Genomic DNA, 19,070 nt, shown 5'->3' on the forward strand with positions numbered 1-19,070 from the left:
TCCCACCCTCCCCCCAAAATACCTGGAAGCTGTGAATATGTGAATATACTCCTTTACATGGCAAATGAGACTTTACAGATGTGATTAAGTTAAGGATCTTGAGATGGCAATATTATCTTGGAATATCTGGATGGGCCCAATGTAATCCACAGGGTCCTTATAAGAGAGAAGCAATAGAATAAGGGAGAAAAAAATGGAAGGATGGAAGCAGAGATGAGAGACGAGAGAGATAATGCTACACTGCTAGCTTTCAAGACGGAGAAGGGGGCCAGGAGCCAAGGAATGCAGGTGGCTTTTAGAAGCTGGGAAAGTCAAGTGAATAGATTCTCCACGTGGAATGCAGCCCTACTAACACCTTCATTTTAGTCACTGAAATCCACTTCTCTGACTTCCAGAACTCTAAGATAATAAATTTGTATAATTTTTAGCTACTAAGTTTGTAATAATTTGTTACAGCATCAATAGGAAGCTTAATACACATGGGTTATCTCATTTGATCCTTAAAGTTATTATACCTACTTTACAAACTCAAATGAAAAATAAGAAAACTGGTGCTCAAGTAGATTAAGCAATTTGCTTAAGTGGTGAGCTAAAGCACAAATCCAGGCACTCTGACTCTACAGTCTGCAGTGTTAAGAAATATACCATTTCAAAACACTCACTTTGGGCTTCCCTGGTGGCGCAGTGGTTGGGGGTCCGCCTGCTGATGACACGGGTTCATGCCCCGGTCTGGGAGGATCCCACGTGCTGTGGAGTGGCTGGGCCCGTGAGCCATGGCTGCTGAGCCTGCGCGTCCAGAGCCTGTGCTCCGCAGTGGGAGAGGCCACAACAGCGAGAGGCTCGTGTACCGCAAAAAAAAACCACACTCACTTTGACCACAATGAGTTATCTCCTCACACCTGTCAGAATGGCTATTATCAAAAAGACAAGAAATAATAAATGTCGATGAGGATGTGAAGAAATGGGAACCCTTGTATAATGTTAGTGGGGACATAAATTGGTGCAGCCACTATAGAAAATAGTATGGAGTTTCCTCCAAAAAATTAAAAATAGAACTACCACATATCCAGCAATTCCACTCCAGGGTATTTTCCCAAAGAAAACAAAAACTCTAATTAGAAAAGATATATGCACCCCTATGCTCATTGTAGCATTATTTACAATAACCAAGATATGGAAGCACCTAAGTGGACATCAATAGTTGAACTGAATAAAGAAGATGTGGTGTATATATATATACACAATGGAATATTACTCAGCCATAAAAAGAATGAAACCTTGTCATTTGTGACAACAAATGGATTAGACCTAGATAGACCTAGAGGACATTATGCTAAATGAAATAAGTCAGACAAAGACAAATACTATATGATTTCACTTATATGTACAATGAAATCTAAAAAACAAAACAAATGAACAAACAACAAAACAGAAACAGACTCATAGCTATAGTGAACAAACAGGTGGTTGCCAGAGGGGATGGGAGTGTAGGATGAGTGAAATAGGTGAGGGAAATTAAGAAGTACAAACTTCAAAATGAGTCATGGGGTGAAATGTACAGTGTGGGAAATATAGTCAATAATAATGTAATATCTTTGTATGGTGACAGATGGTAACTAGAATTATTGTGGTGATCATTTTGAAATGTTATAGAAATATCAAATCACACTACATTGTGCAAAAGGAACTAACATAGTGTTAGTTATACTTCAAAACAAACAAACTCATAGAAAAGAAAGATCAGATTTGGGCTTCCCTGGTGACGCAGTGGTTGAGAGTCTGATGCAGGGGACACGGGTTCGTGCCCCGGTCCGGGAAGATCCCACATGCCGCGGAGCGGCTGGGCCCGTGAGCCATGGCCGCTAAGCCTGTGCGTCCGGAGTCTGTGCTCCGCAACGGGAGAGGCCACAACAGTGAGAGGCCCGCGTTAAAAAAAAAAAAAAAAAAAAAAAAAGATCAGATTTGTTATTGCCAGAGGAGGGGCACAGGGCATTGGATAAAGGTGGTCAAAAGGTACAAACTTCCAAATATAAGATAAATAAGTACTAGGGATGTAATGTACAACGTTATTAATATAATTAACACTGCTGTATGTTATATATGAAAGTTATTAAGAGAGTAAATCCTGAGTTCTCATCACAAGGAAAAGATATTTTTTCTTTTTCTTTTATTTGTATCTATATGAGATGATGGATGTTCAATAAACTTCTTGTGGTCATCATATGATGTATGTAACTCAAATCATTATACTGTACACCTTAAATTTATACAGTCTGTATGTCAACATATTCAATAAAACTGGAAAAAAAATAAAATAAACTTTCCTCCAAATTAAAAACTCCCGCTAATTTTGAATGGTAAAAATATATTGAAATACCATACAAAGGTTCATTTGTGATAGAAAATTTATAAAATTTTAAAAGTGTATTTGTAAGTTTCTGTATTTGCAATGAATACATTTCTTAACCTTCTGTTACAAATCCTTTACTATAAATGCTAGCAATAACATTTTGGTTTGGTATAACTATATTCTTTAGTCAGAGGAACACATAAACTAGGAAATTGCCTTTATAATAGTTATCTTGAAGATTAACCATCATTTACATTTGGCATATTTCCTGTGGTAACTTTCACTGTATTGTCTTCTATAGATTATAACCTATTGAAAGGGCTGAGACTATATTTCCTCTATTTTCTACAAGGCCCACAGCCCATGTCATCATAACCACTTGCTTGAATCTTTTTTACCTGAATCAGTTGGTCATTAATTCTAGGGATAATTGCCTCCTCAGAAATCAAATTTTTGTTTCATTGGTGCATACGCTGTCACTCTAATTTGGCGGAACTCAAGGATTGTGTATTGTTTATCATTGTATCTCCACACATAAAATAACTACTGTCACATAGTTGTTCAATTAATGATAGTTGAGGAATGAATGAAAGGATGGATGGATGAATGAAAAGACTTTTCAAGGTCAAATGGCTTTATAGTCTGGCAGGAAAAGATGTAGAATTCTGAGATAATGAAAGAACAAACCCCTGAAGAAAAGGTTTAAGAACAAAAGAACAGGGTAAGAAAATCTTAACTCCTATGGCCATTGGAGTTTAAAACTATTATTCTGATGCAAGATATTGAAGCTCATTTTTTCCTTTATTTCATTTCTAATACATTTTTGTTTATAGCTACAATATTGATAAAGAATACAGACATATTCATTTATTTCTTTTTGTGTTCTTCCTGCTAATGAAATATTTTCTTTTGTGCATAACAAACAGCTGTCAACATCACTTATCTGCACCCAGAGATAATGAAGGTTTAGGTTTACAACTCATCGTATGATACTCAGAACTCAGTTCCTGCTGCAGCAATGAGAGCTGTGATTCTAAATCCAAGGCATCCTGGGTAAAGTGAGATTGCACCCTAAAACAGTTTAGGGCTGTTTAATTCATCTTAGATCTGAGTGTTTGAGGATTTTGTCCCTTTCTAGATAGCTTCAAGAAAGGAAAGGTAAGTTCATACCTCATATTCAGAATGTTGTCTTTCCATTGTAAAATATCTCAGTAAACAAATCGTAATCAGGTTGATAGCGTAGGATCCAGTTACTGGTTATACACCCTTAATTAGGGTGGTATGACTCAGACATCTCTCCTGTCAGCCTGTCCTACACAACCTGATTTTTTCTTCATTTATTTAATAAATATTCACTGTGTGCCTCACAGTGCTGGGTACTATTCTGCTTAAACAACAGGGTGCAAAGTAGGCAAAAATCTCTGCACTGTATTTATATTCTAACAGAGGGAGATGGATGATAAACAAGTAAAATATATAGATGGCCAAGAAATAACTTCCATCATTACAACTGATATTGTGATATCTCAAAAATGTCACAAACATAGATAATTTTATTGTATTTTGCATTTGAAACCAAGCCTGGGCTCAAGTCACTTTGGTAATAATGTTAGCAAAAGTAAAATTTTTACTCAGTATAAGAAAAGATTGTATGATTAAGAGATAACATTTTTTTTTCTTTGAAACCATTTCTTTTTATATTTTACGAATAATTGTGTAACTATCTGGGTTTCCTTTTTTACTTGGGCTGCTGGGAAACTCAGAGCTAAATTTGTGGTCATTATTTAGCAATTATGTACAACTTATTGGTCTCTATTTTTATATACTAAATTTCCAGTGGTCTCATTTTACTCTTCTACCTTGGTTTTCCTTTTACCTTGATACATTTACTTATTTATATTTTAGTGTATTAGTTTTATTTTTGTAAACCAAAAGCTAAGTCTCCCAATAAATAAGCAAAACTACCCCAGGAGAATGGGTACTTAAGTTTTGTAGATCTATAGCATAACTCAACCTTCCTGCTTCGTAAACCTTTTTAGATAAAAATTGCCAAGTCACAGGAAGTCAAAGTGCCCTAAGATTTAATAGTGCATCCTCAAGCATGTGCTAATTAACCCCTTGTCAGGGTGAATGGTGCCAGGAATGGTATCTACATAAGGAAAGGCTACTGGTTAAAATGTAACCTAAGTTTATTCATCTCTAAATCACAGAATTCTAGTAGCTTTTAAGTTTCTATCTCCTCTATGTGACATTCTGCCAGTTATCCTTGGATTTTGGTGAGAGAAAGGGATTAGGATGACCTACCAGGTCTTCCAAATTCTTAAGAAAAATAAATCTTGGTACAGAATCTATAAATCTTACAAATAGACATGTTTGAGGGGCCTAGGTAAGACACTAGAAATGCCTTTACATTATTGCAACCTACTCCTGCATTAAAAAGAAAGTATGTGATTCAGATCCAACGGTATGATTTCTCAATGAAGAAAAATTACACCTGAGTTGGCAAGTGACAAGACACATAACAGAACTATTTTGTCTGGTAGTAATACAGCTGCTGATCAGTTTACTAAGGAGCCCAGGGGTAGATTAATTATTTAGCAGTGAAATAATTTGAAAAGTTGGCCCTAACTAGTTCAATACAAATTGAAACACCAGACTGCAAAACTCTCAGCAGTAATCAGAGAAAATGCAAGTGAATTTGAAACTAGGTTTTGCAATTGGTCTATCATCTCCATCTCCTTTTTCTTCCTCTTAACCTTCTACCTCCGTTTTTCCAACTCCAGCTCATCCAATTACCTCCACTCCCCCTCAGCCGCCACCCCCTGCCCGCCGGCCACCCCATACGCCCGCTTCATGCTAATCAATACCTTCCTAATAGGGCAATTTCTCTCTGCATCTTTCCCTCCCTCCGTCCCCTCCCTTTCTTTCTACTGATATATTTAGTGCTCTCTACCGGGCATTGAAGGGTAAGGAGGTAGCACACAGTGTCCCATACCTCCATGAGCTTAAGCTACCATCTAATGGTGAGTGTGGGGACTTGGAGGGTGACATGTGGAAAAGAATTAGGAGTAAAGGCAAAAATGATAGGCACAACTGAGGTACAAACAATCGGCTGTGAAAACACAGATAGAGAAGCAATTAATTTCTGTCATTTTCTAAGCAAGGATGGGTGACAAAATATCTTCACTCTGCTTATTCCCCTCCCATCTGTTTCTCTCACTTTTTACGGGGACAATTTGGGATCTGGGTTGTCTGTTTCCGCTACTGAAATGTGAAACTGGAGGATGAAATTTATTCTGATGTCAACCATAGAAGAGGCTGTATTTAATTTAATATCGTGAAAGAGCAGTTTGGTGACCAAATCTCTATGAGGAACAGTGATCCTAGGTTTCCGTTGCCAGTTTCTGCTTTAGGACCTGCAATACTAGTTGTTTGAGGCATATTTTCTCATTTCTTCCTCTCCCTCCAACTTCCCAATGCCTTCCTAGGATTTCCCAGTGTTTTGCCTCACTAGTTCCTTGTACCAGACTATTCTAGTTGCTGCGTACTTCAAGTACAGATCAGACTATGTAACAGGACAGCCTGGTTGCCTATGTGTTATGAATTATAGACACTCTCCAGAGTCACTTTGTCTAAAATGCCATCATTTTACTTGTCTTATCAAGCATTCAAATGTTCCTGTGAGGGTAGAGTAGAAGTTCTATCAGTCATTTATACCACAGTTTGAATTATTTTATCATATCCTTTTCCCCTAAACATCTAGCGGTCATGAGCTACCTTCAGGAGGCTAATTCACTCATTCAGGCTCTATTTATTTAGCATCCTATTTCAGGTTAACTTGTTACAAAAATGGAGAAGACTTGTCTGACTCATATGCCAGTTGGGAAAAGAAACACACCACAACATTAATAAATGAAAACTGTAAGGAACAACCACCAGTGCTGCCTTGGGAACTGGGTATAGGCTTCAGAGTGAGGATCACAGATTTGAGGTAAATCTTGAAGTTTAAGTTGGAGTTAACCAGAGCTAGGGAAGGAGGGAAGAATTTGGAATCCTAAACATTTTAAAATAGGGAGGTTTGGCGTGAAGGCCAGGATAGAGACTTTAAGCAGCCAGGAATAGCGAAAGACAGTGGGTAGTGGAGAAGACATAGATTCAGAATTTGGGAGAAAATGTCAAAAGGGAGATGGGGACAGGGGAAGATCATAAGACAGTCTGTGACTATTTTAGACTTTTGCCATTGAGAGTTTGTTTTAAGAGGCAAAGCAACAAGGCAATTGGGATTCCACTAGTAGGATAATTTGGAAGGAATTAAAATATGAATAATGGAACTGACAGTACATGAATCGTGAACATTCCTTTTAATCAACCCTTCTCCCAGTCACCTAGGATCTTCATTGTTTGTTACACAGAAACATGTTGAAAAGCACAGGAGTCCTGGTTCTATCATTAACTAACTGCTTGCAAGTACTCTAAACTTCCAGGAATCCATTTCTTCATATTTCATAGGAAATCACAGGAAAAGATAATCCTTAAGATTGATTTTAGTTTTAAAGGCTATGATTATTTTTAGGTCTCAGAAGAATTGTGTTTTGTATAGCACTACCCTCCTACTAGGAACATAAGCATTACCAGAACATTGACACCAAAGAACTCAGGAGTTTACTATTTTAAATTTTTTAAATAACTTATTTCCTCATTACAAAAAATAATATACACCCATGACAGAAAAATTAGAAAGAAGAAAACCTGTAAAATGTCACAACTCCTACCCACTTAGACACAACCATGGTTGCTACTTGATGTATAACCTTACTAAGAATACTACTATTTCATGTAAGACCATATTAAATTAATGGTGAATCAGTCTCTACTAGAAAAAGCTGTTTGCTTCTTCTAGAGCTGAGAGATTTTTACACAAATTACTACTGAGCATTTCATGGGGTTCAACAAATCCAGGCAGATTTCATTCTCCCTAGAAACTCAATCAATTTACATTAAATAAAAACTAATAGAATTACAACTCCATACAAATGTCTTCCCTATGATTTCAGATTAATGCTTCCTTAAAGTGTTTCAAGGAACACACTAAAACATTAACAGGAGGTGTGATTTATGGGTACATGTACCATGTACCATGTACCATAGAAAGCACAAGGTACTTTCTATGGGTTGTGTTTAAACCTCACAATAATACAATAGGGCAGGTATTTTGATCCCAGTTTTGTAGATAAGATTTCAGAGACTTGGAGAGGTTAATTGACTTTATAACAGACATATTGCAGTAAAGAGCTGAGCCAAGATTTGGACCCCAAACTGCCTCGTGCCAAATGCCATCTTCTTACCATAACACCAGCATTCATCAAACTCTTTTCCAAATGATACTAGTGTCTGGTGAGAAAATAAGACTGTTCCCTGAAAAAGGGCTTTATCACCAACTGTGCTTGAAAAACATCACACTGCGGGCAAGAAACATATTTAACTTAATTTAATGCTCAGTTCCTTATTATTTGAACACTACACATATGTTTTTCACTAACAGACTTTCAGCCACATCACCCTAGAGACCAAGGAGAGTAATAATGAATGAGGAAACCCAGGCTTTTCCCTATTCAGTACAATTTAAACAACCACTGCCTACCAGCAACATTTTATCCAAGTTTAGGGAACCCTTGAATAATAGAGTATAAAAATATCAACGGTTATTATTTTCTTTCTAGTCTCAACTACAAACAGAAATGGATTTATTAAAGTTAATGAACCTTAATCTATAAAGCCTCTTACACTGACCCCCTTGCAAAACCATGGGAAGTCCCTAACAAGGTGCACATATCACCATAAGCTTTTTGTAAAATTTGTGGAAGATAAAAGTTATTATATGTGCAATTGGTTAAGATTTTGTCTCTTTCCTCTTCATCTTTCCCTGTGCCATGTTTTGCCCTACTGAGACATATTGGAGTAGTGGTGAAGTTTTTTGGTATTCAGTTAATTAGATGAGCTGGGAATGCAATTGATTGTCTAATGCATTGATTATCAGCTGGGGACAATTTTGCCCATCAAGAGATATTCAGCAATGTCTAGAGACATTTTTGGGTTTCACAACTTGGGTGGGAGGTGGGAATGTTACTGGCATATAGAGGAGAGGGAGGCTGCCAAACACCTGGAATTCAAAGAATGTCCCTCCCTCCCACCAACAAAGATTTATTGGGCCCAAAATGTCAATATTGCCAGGCTGAGAAATCCTGATTTAGTGGAACACATTTTTGTGGTTTGCAATCACTTTCATGTAGAGTTAAGTTATTTCTGGTTGTCCTGGTGTAGAAATGACTTCCATGGATATTCTGTGCTGACACTCCCAGGGTCATGATATGAAGATGGAAGAGCAGAAATTGTATGTGAACTGGCTCTACAGTAATTGACAGTAGAGTATATAAGCAGGTTGCGGAGGAGAAAAGGGTTTTGAAATTTGTGGAGCCAGAAGCTAGCCTTAGATAACTTTTCCAAACATTGAATAGCGAAAGCAAGGGGAGGCTGACTACTCAAAACAGAAGTCCTCTTCTGTTGGAAACATGCTAAATAACACAGCATATACAACTGTAAATGCACCATACATTTTTCTGTTTTTGATGAGAATTATGCAAAATGGAATTTATAGAACTCTTCAGATTGATTGTAGGGCACACAGCTAAAGCAGTACTACAAACATTGTGTATGTCTGTTTTTTAAAGTCACCTATTTTGGGCATTCCAATATAGGGGCATCTTGGCATGACAATACCAACTACCAGTTGTGAGGCTGAAATAAAGGTTTCTAAGCCAGCATTAATTAAAACTCATTTGTTCTACAAGACTAGAAGACAGGCTGAACTATCTTTTCATTCCATTTAAAGAAAACATAGGAATCGTCACATAAGAAAGTATTATACAGGTATGATGGGCAGTTAATTAATTATAATTAATGACAATAACGTTAGGCTTTTCTTGAATTTTGTGATGTTTATTTGTCAGCTTTTAAAAATACACAATTTATTGGTTTTTTATCATCTTAAATATTCACTTTTGAATCTAATTAAATTTTAATTGTAATTTCTTTTCTTAAAAAGGGTCCACATAGTTGTATTAGACTTCAGGCCTCACAGAACCTACATATTCTCTTATATATACATTTTATTTTGATATAAAATACTGAATTGGTATTTCTTTTGTTTCTTTAAAGACAACGTTTGCTTCTAGCTCATGGCTCATTGCAAAAAGCAGCCCCACTGAGAAGTCCATTTCTTTCCTTCTTCTGCTCTCTTACTAGGACTGAAATATTCTCTTCCATTTCCCTTACTTAATGGAAAATGAAGATGCAAGGAGAAAAATCCCATTTCCTCTGTGAAACCTTCTGCCCTAAAGTCACAAACATAATTTATGGGTTCTAGCCATGCTTGCATTCCTTGCCATGCCAATAAAGTTTATTGAAATTGGAACTGGAATTAAAAAGCTTAAACCAAAAGAACCAGTCTGGGATTGGAAAAAAATATGTATGTAGGCTGTACCCAAATAAGAATGTTGCTCTACCTCGGTCAGATTGTAATGCAAGTTAGCAAAAGCCAGACTCTTTTATTTTTTAATCCAAGCTAATCATGTTAACATTGAGGAAATTTTTCATTTTTATTTAATATTTTATGACCTAAGACTTGTCATTCCATATTAGAAAGGAGGTCCAAGAAAAAAAAAAACTTTTGCCTTGTGGTTCAGAGTTCTAGGGCTTTAAGATTTAGAAAGAACATGACAAAAAATATCTATGGTAAGGCTAAAATTACTAGTCAGGGTGAACATTATAAAAATGTAAGTAAAAATGAATTTAAAAGTGATATGAGTACATTGAATTGGTTGAAATGTAAAATCCCACAGAGAAGTATTTGTGGATTGCTGCAGGAAATCTACATTAAAGTACATTATTTCATGCAGAGAGAATCTTACTGAAATTATAAAGTACTCCTATGGCAAAAAGGAAAGAACAACCCGCTGCTTTATAGCAGCAGTCAGAGTAACAGCACACATCTCAAAATAAATCCCTCACACTTTCAGAGGAATAACTACTGCTAATCAAATGTCTCAAAACATCTGGGCACTACTTGAAGTTGCCTGAACATTCTGGACAAAGAGAGAGAAATGTGAGTTGCAATAGGGCATAATAATATTTCAGAGATGCTGCTCTTGAAGCATATTTAATTTCATTCAATCTTAAAATGTCCCATTCCAATAGAGAGACACAAGAATGATGGGCATTGAAAGCCCCAGATTGCAGATTAGGGAATATATGAAGCAAAAACAACTAGTAGGCTGTATGTGTGGGGATAATAGAACAAATTAAGCATCTGAGATCCTGATTCAATTTGTTATACTCTACTTTGTGTAGCTCCAAAGTGATCAGGTAAGCCTGTTGCCAGAAACTTTGGGGGAGAATCTGTATGCTTGGATGTTTTAGTGGGAGAATTTAGTTGAGAATTCCACTAAGCTCTTAGCATCAGGAAAATATTTACATGGGTCTATAGATACAATCTTTTGCAGAATGAGGAAAAAAGGAAGTAGTCTGATATTAAGAAAAGGCTACCAAATCCAGAGACAGAGAAACCGTTCATAACTGTGAATTCGGTAAATCTCATTAATTTACCTGTAAAATATACAATAGTATACATATGAGGGTGTTGTGATGAAGGTTAAATAATAGTAACATATGTGAAATGACTTCACATGGTGGTGGGAACAGAATGGTTTTCTTATTGTTGTTTTAATAGTTATTCTGTTCTTCCCTCATCTGACCTCAGCTACGCTTAAAAATAATCATGTTTAAGAGAAAGCTGTTTGTCTACTATATTTTGAAATTAATTACAATAATTTTGTTTCTTTATATGGGTAAACATTTTGAAATTTAAGGGAGAAGATGTCAACGAAATGAAGAGAAAGACTTACTCATTAGATGATTCAGAGAATAACATTAGAGTTTATAATTGCTTAGGAGTGGGAATGGGCACATGGCATTTTAATAGTATTAGCATTATAAATACTCAGGCTACTTTGTGCACTCAGAATTTCTTTTCAATTTAACAAAGTCCAACCTAATCTGAATAAAAATCAAGTTTCTAAAAAACAATATTCTGTATGAAAACCATGCTGAAATTAAGTGCATATTTTAATTTAAGCAGGAAGCCTGAGCTAACAATTTCTATCATCCAATATGAAATGTCTAATACATTATTCACCAGAATGAAACACACTTTGATTTCTCCCTCCCTTCCCCCCTTCCTTCTTTCCTTCCTACCTTCTCTTCTTCCTTTCCTGCTATCTTGTTTTCTTTCATTAAAAAGGAAACAGAAGTCAGTTGGCCCTCAGTCTCAATGTACTACATTTTAGACCTGAAAGATTTCACTGTGATGGTCTTATCTATAAGTTTGTTCTACACAGACCCTGATGATAGTATCATAATGAGGTTCCAATGTAATAGGAACATAATTTACTAACTTAAATTTAATATAAGTATATATAAAAGTATATCTTAAGTATGCTACCTTAAATATGATATCTTATAATTTTTACGGTTCTGCCTACCACACCACCATTCATAATTCTTGAGGTTTTCTCTAAAAAAACATTGGTTTCGTGATCCATAGCCACACTTTTCAGAAAATACATGGCCATTCTGTAAAAATTCTGGAAAAATGAAATTGAAATAGAATAGTTGAAAACTACCAGACCTATATCTATATTATCAGCTCTTTGAAAGTTAATGGAAATCTGTTAAAATGTGTGCATATACTTTATTTTTCATATTTAAGGCTATCTCCTCCAGTTTTATGCCAGTTTTCTTCTCTTCTTCTCAACATATTGAAATTGCAGGTCCATAATGCCTTATCTGCAAATCTGAAATCCAAAATAGTCTGAATACCAGAAGATGTTTTGAAACTCATATGATGGCAAAACCTAGCAGAACATGAGATTATTTATGATCTCGATTTTACACACTTATGGATGTTAACACATTTCCCTGCAAAAATAGCTGAGCCTTTGATTACAGTGCTTCTACAGACCCCACTGTAGATGTATGTGATATATGGTACATGTACCATATCACTGCTCTAAAATTCTAAAAGTTCTTAACTTTGATATACATCTTGCCCCATGAATTTCAGGAAAGAGGTAGTAGACGTGGATTTCCTTTAGGATCACTCTTGTTGTATTGACTCTCAACTTTTCTTTTTTATTTCTATTTTGTAAAATTTCAGTGAACTTGGATTACATTAAAGGTCAGCTTTGTTTAGAAATTGATCAGGGGTTAATAATTCAGAGCCTCTTTTGTGAGCTATTAAAAGTGGAATTGAAATTATTTCTATTACAGAACAGGGGAGAACACTAGATGTTATACAAGGATATCCATTTGAAAACCAACAAACAAAAAGATATGATTCCTTATCATGGTGGGAAATAGAATGCTAAATTCTAGGTAATCTTGTTTAAATGTAGAAGTTTCATTTTAGCAACACATCTCAAAAAGTGATGCCTGGCACTGTATCCTAACTGCTAAGAGTCCCATGATTATCTACTATAATCCAGCTGTTTTCAAAGTTTTTGATAGATGGCCCTTGGTGCTCTGCCATCCTGCTCTGTGAATCATGTAATTGTTTACTGTACCGGTCCATTTCTTTCCATTTAGTACTATATCTCATATATAAACCCAGAATATTTATATCTCCTTTCTTTGATGATAAAAAAAATTTTATGATTTTTATATAAAGGAATTCAGAAGTCAAGTTAGTAATACAAAAAGATATAAATTTTTGCCCATGTTAGGTCTTTCCCTTCCTTTCTTCCTTCTTTTCTTCTCTCCCTCCCTTATTCCTTCCACCTTTTCTTCCCTGCTTCCTGCTCATTTGTCCTTTCTTCCTTCAAATGAATATTATCTTTAAGAAATCTGATGCAATGTGGAGCCCTTCTCTTGAAATACAATGCTTTTTTTTCTCATATGAAAGTTAAATACATGAATATTGCCCTATTTAAAACAATTGTAATTAACTCTGTCTTTATTATGAAAATGCTATTAGATAGCACTTGATCAAATGATAATATGATCATATAAATTAAGCAAACATAGCTCATATGTTAATGACATTTGGTCTGGATAGAAAAATACGAATTTGAGAGTAAACTTCTTTAACTTGGTAAAATTTCTATCAACTCAGAATGGTAAAAATATCCCACTATAAACTGCACATATTTAAGTACACAATTTGATAAATTTCGACATATGTATACATCTGTGAAAACATCAACACACTCAAGATAATGAACTTATTCAGCACCCCCAAAAGTTTCTTCAAGATTTTCTGTCACCCTTTCCTTCCACTCCTCTGGGCCTTCTGTTCCATCTTGTCCTCAGACAACCACTAATCTGTTTTCTGTCACTATAGATTAGTATGTATTTACTATGATTTTATATAAATGGAATCATACAATGTGTATTTCTTTTCTCACTGAGTTATTTCGCTCAGTCTATTTTGAAACCCATCCATGCTTTTACTCTAAGTACATGTAGGTTAATTGCAGATTGTGGCCCTTATCAGGTTGAAGATCTTTCCTTCTATTCCTAGTCAGTTGAGAGTTCTTATCAGGAGTGAGTATTGAATTTGTTAAATGTTTTTTCTGCATTTTTTTCTGCAAAGAGTTTTTCCTTTTTAGTCTGTTAATATGGTGAATTACTTAGGTTAACTTATATATTATTGATTTCAGTTTTGCTAAAATTTTAAGAACTGTTTCATCTACGTCCATCATAAATATTTGTCTGATTTTGGTATTAGCATACTAGTGCTAGCATCATAGAGTGACATGGGAAGTATTCCTTCCTCTTTAATTGTCTGTAACATTTTGCAAATACTTGGTATTATGTCTTTAATGAATGTTTGGCAGAATTCACCAGTAAAGTCATCTAGGACTAGAATTTTCTTTGTGGGGAAGTTTTTAACTACAAATTTAATTTTTTCAGGTAAATATAGAGTGATTCAAGGAGGTGAATAAACCTGAATAGGACAAACACAAAGAAATTCACACTAAGCTACATGAGTATCAAACTTTTGAAAACTAAAGACAAAGAAAAACTATTTAAAGCAGAGAGAGAGAGATGACACATTACCCAAAGGGAGAAAACAATTCAAATGACAATAGATTTCTCATCAGAAACCATGAAGACCACTAAAATGCAGCACAATATTTTTCAAGTGGTTAAAGGAAAGGTCTGTCAACCCAGAGGTCTAAATCTAGCAAATATATTCTTTAAGAATAAAGTGGAGATCAAGAAATGTTCAGATGAAGAAAAACTTAGAGAATTTGTTCCCAGTAGACCAATCCTCAAATAATGGCTAAAGGAAGTTCCCTAACAGGAAGGAAATAATAAAAGAATAAATCTTGAAAAAAATGGAAAGGTAAATACGTGTTTACTTACAATAATTTTTTTCTTCTCTTTCTGAGTTTTCAAATTGTGTTTGACAGTTGAAGCAATAATTATAACACTGTGTGATGTGGTTCTAAGGGTATGTAGAGGAAATATTTAAGACTTATTATAAATGGGTAAAGGATTGTAAGGGAGCTAAGGTTTCTATATGTCACTTTACCTAGTAAATTATCAACAGCAGTAGACTGTGGTATGTTAGGTACATATAATGTGATAAACAGCATGGCCACTAAAAACTACAAAGACATACACTTAAAAACACTATATACAACCCCCTCAACTTACAATGGGGTTATGTCTCCATAAACTCATTATAAGTTGAAAATGCATTTAATACACCAAATCTACTGAAGAGAATAGCTTAGCCTAGCCTACCTTAAATGTGCTCAGAATGCTTACGTTAGCCTACAGTCAGGCAAAACCTTCTAACACAAAGCCCATTTTATAATAAGGTGTTGAATATCTCATGTAATTTATTACATACTGTACTGAAAGTGAAAAACAGAATGGTTGTGTGGGTACAAAATGGTTATAAGTATACTGGTTGTTTACCCTTGGGATCATGTGTTTGGCCGGGAGCTGCAGCTTGCTACCACAGCCCAGCATCATGAAAGAGTATCACACTTGTATCACTAGCCCAGGAAAAGATCAAAATTCAAAATTTGAAGTACATTTTCTACTGAATGCATATAGCTTTCATACCATAGTAAGCCAAAAAACCATAAGTTGAAACATCAAAGTCAGGGACTGTCTGTAGATAAATCAAAATGGAATTCTAAAACATGTTCAAGTAACCTGCAAGACAGCAAGAAACAAACACATAAATGCAAAAGAAAGAGAACAACCAGAAAACAAAAAATAAAATGGCACACTTGAACCCTAACATATTGATAATTGCACTAAATGTAAATTACACAAACCCAAGGAAAAGACAGATATTGGCAAAGTGGATAAAAATACATGGCCTAACCATATACTGTCTACAAGAAAGTCACTTCAACTGTAATGACATAGGTAGATTGAAACGAAAAAGATAGAAAAAGGTATACTATGGAAACCTTAATCAAAATAAAGCAGGAGTGGGCTTCCCTGGTGGCGCAGTGGTTGGGAGTCTGCCTGCTGATGCAGGGGACACGGGTTCGTGCCCTGGTCCAGGAGGATCCCGCATGCCACGGAGCGGCTGGGCCCGTGAGCCATGGCCGCTGAGCCTGCGCTCCGCAGCGGGAGAGGCCACAGCAGCGAGAGGCCCACGTACCGCAAAAAAAAAAACAAAAAAAAAAAGAAAGCAGGAGTGGCAGTATTAATATCAGATAAAGTAGACTTAAGAGCAAAGAAAATTACTAGACACAGAAAAGGCCATTATACAATGACAAAAGGGTCAAACCACCAAGAAGACACAGAAATCCTAAATGTGTACTCACTGAACAATGAGTTGTAAAATGTGTGAAGTAAAAACTGATAGAACTGAAAGGAGAAATAGGTATAACCATAATTATACTTGAAGACTTCAACCATCCTCTGTCAAAAATCGATAGAAAAACAAGACAGGATTTAGAAGAGCTCAACAACACCATCAAGCAGTGAGATCTAATTGAGATTGAAAATTCTACCACAAAACAGCAGAATAGTTACAAGTGCTACAGAACATATACCAGGATAGATCATATTGTAGGCCATAAAACAGACCTCAACAAATTAAAAGGAATTGAAATTATAAAGAGCATGTTCTCTGATGGCAACAGAATCAAACTAGAAATCAATAACAAAAATGGTAACAGGAAAATCTCCAAACACTAGGAAGCTAAACAACACACTTCTAAATAATTCATGGGTCAAAAAAGAAGCCTCAAGGAAAAGAAATACATTGAACTAAATGAAAATGAAAAAAAAAATCAAAATTTATGGGACATAGGTAAGGCAATGCTGAGAGGGAAATTTATAGCACTAAATGCTTACATTAGAAAAGGGAAAGTCTCAAATCAATAATCTAAACTTATTTTCTAGGTCCTTGAGGACCTAGAAAAATAAGAAAAAACCAAAGCAACCAAAAGGAAGGAAATAATTTAAAAAACAATAATAAAGTAAAGAACAGAAATACATGAAATTGAAAACAAAAACTATGGAAAAAATAAAGAAAAAAACAGTTCTTTGAAAAGATCAATACATTTAACAATCTCTAGCAAAACTAACAACAACAAAAAGGCATAAATTATGAACACCGGTAATGAAACAGGGGATATCACTATGTTATCCTGCAGCCATTACAATGATAGTAAAGGAATACTGTACTACAAACATTAAACTCATAAATTTGACTACTTATCTGAGGTGAAATATTTTCTCAAAAAAGCACAAATTAACAACTCATACGAAATAGGTAATTTGAATAGCCTTACAAATATTAAGAAAATTGAATTTATAATTAAAAACTCTCTTCCCAAATATTGACTCAAATGGTTTCATTGCAGAATCCTACCAAACATTTAAAGAAGAGTCAATGCTAATTCTATATAATCACTTCCATAAAACAGGAGTACTTCCTAAACCATCTTATAAAGCTAGTATTTCCCTGATACTAAAACCAAAACAAGATGGTACAAAAGAAGAAAATATAAATCAATATCTCCTCCAAATAGAGATGCCAAAATTCTTAAGAAAATATTAACAAATTGAATTCAGCAATGTAAAGAGAATTATACACTATGAGCTAGTGGGATTTAGTCCAAATATATAAGGATACATCAATATTTGAAATGCAATCAATATAATTCATCATATTAATAAGATAAAGAAGAAATATCACATGATCATATTATAGAAAAACATTTTACAAAATTCAAAATCTACCTATGATAAAAACTCTCAGAAAACTTGGAATAGAGGGGGAACTTCTCAGATTGATAAAGAACATCTACAGAAAACCTCTAACCGATATACTTAATGGTTAAAGATTTATTGTGTTTCTCCTAACATCAAGAACAAGGCAAGTATGTCTACTCTCACCATGGCTATTCAACATGGTACTGGAAGTTGTAGCTGGCACAATAAATTAAGAAAAAGAAATAAAAGGCATACAGATGAAACAGGAACAAAATTGTCTCTAATTGCAGATACCATATTCTACATAAAATATCCTAAGGAGTTTACAAAGAAACTCCTAGAACTAATAATTGAGTTCAGTGAAGTCACAAGATCAAGACACAAAATCAATTGCATTTTTATATTCTAACAATGAATACATGATCACTAAAATTAAAAATGCAATACCATTTACAATCACTCAAAAAATTTCGGTGTAACCCTAACAAAACATGTCCAGGACTTGTATGCTGAAAATTATAAAATGATGAGGGAAGACATGATTAAATTTCTAAATTAATGGATAGATGTAATATGTTCTCGGATTGGAAGTTTCAGCATAGTATAGATGTCAATTTTTCCCAAATTGATATATAAGTATAATGTAATTCTTGTCAAAATTCCACAGATATTTGCTTTTAGAAATAAAAAAGATTTTTTTCTAAATTTATATGGAAAGGCAAAGGAACTAAAACAGGAAAGGATTTTGAAAAAGAAGAATAAAGTAGGAAATATTATTTTACTTGATTTCAACACATACATAACTACAGTAATAAAAACTGTTGTGGTGTTGGTTCAGGGAGAGACACATACATCAATAGAACAGAATAAAAGACTCATATATAGCTCTAAACAGCTATGGCTAACTGAATTTTTACAGAGATGATAAAAGCAATTCAATGGAGGAAGGAGAGTCTTTTTTAACAAATAGTGCTAGAGCAATGGGATAACCACAGGCAAAAATTCCTTCACCAAAACGTTGCACCTTATACAAATATTAACTCAAAATGGATCATAGATTTAAGTGTAAAACAAAAACTGTAAAATGTTTCAAAGATTATATAGGATAAAATCTTTACAATTTAGGGCTTAGTGAAGAGCCTTAGATGTGACACCCTGCCAAAAAACAAAAAATACCCCATGATCTCTAGATGAAAAGAAATCCAATAAACTTGCCTTCATCAATATTAAGAAATTTTGCTCTTCAAAAGAGCCTGTTAAGATGATAAAAAGACAAGCTACAGACTGAGAGAAACTGTCTGTATACCTCATCAGACAAAGGACTCCTATTTTGAATATTTAAGAATTCTCATAACTCAACAATAAAAGACAAAAAAAAATTCAAACAAAACTAATGAAGAGACATTTCAAA

The sequence above is a fragment of the Monodon monoceros genome, unplaced genomic scaffold (genome assembly GCF_005190385.1).
Source record: "Monodon monoceros isolate NGI ecotype Baffin Bay Population unplaced genomic scaffold, NGI_Narwhal_1 Super_Scaffold_15, whole genome shotgun sequence".
NCBI classification, from domain to species: domain Eukaryota; kingdom Metazoa; phylum Chordata; class Mammalia; order Artiodactyla; family Monodontidae; genus Monodon; species Monodon monoceros.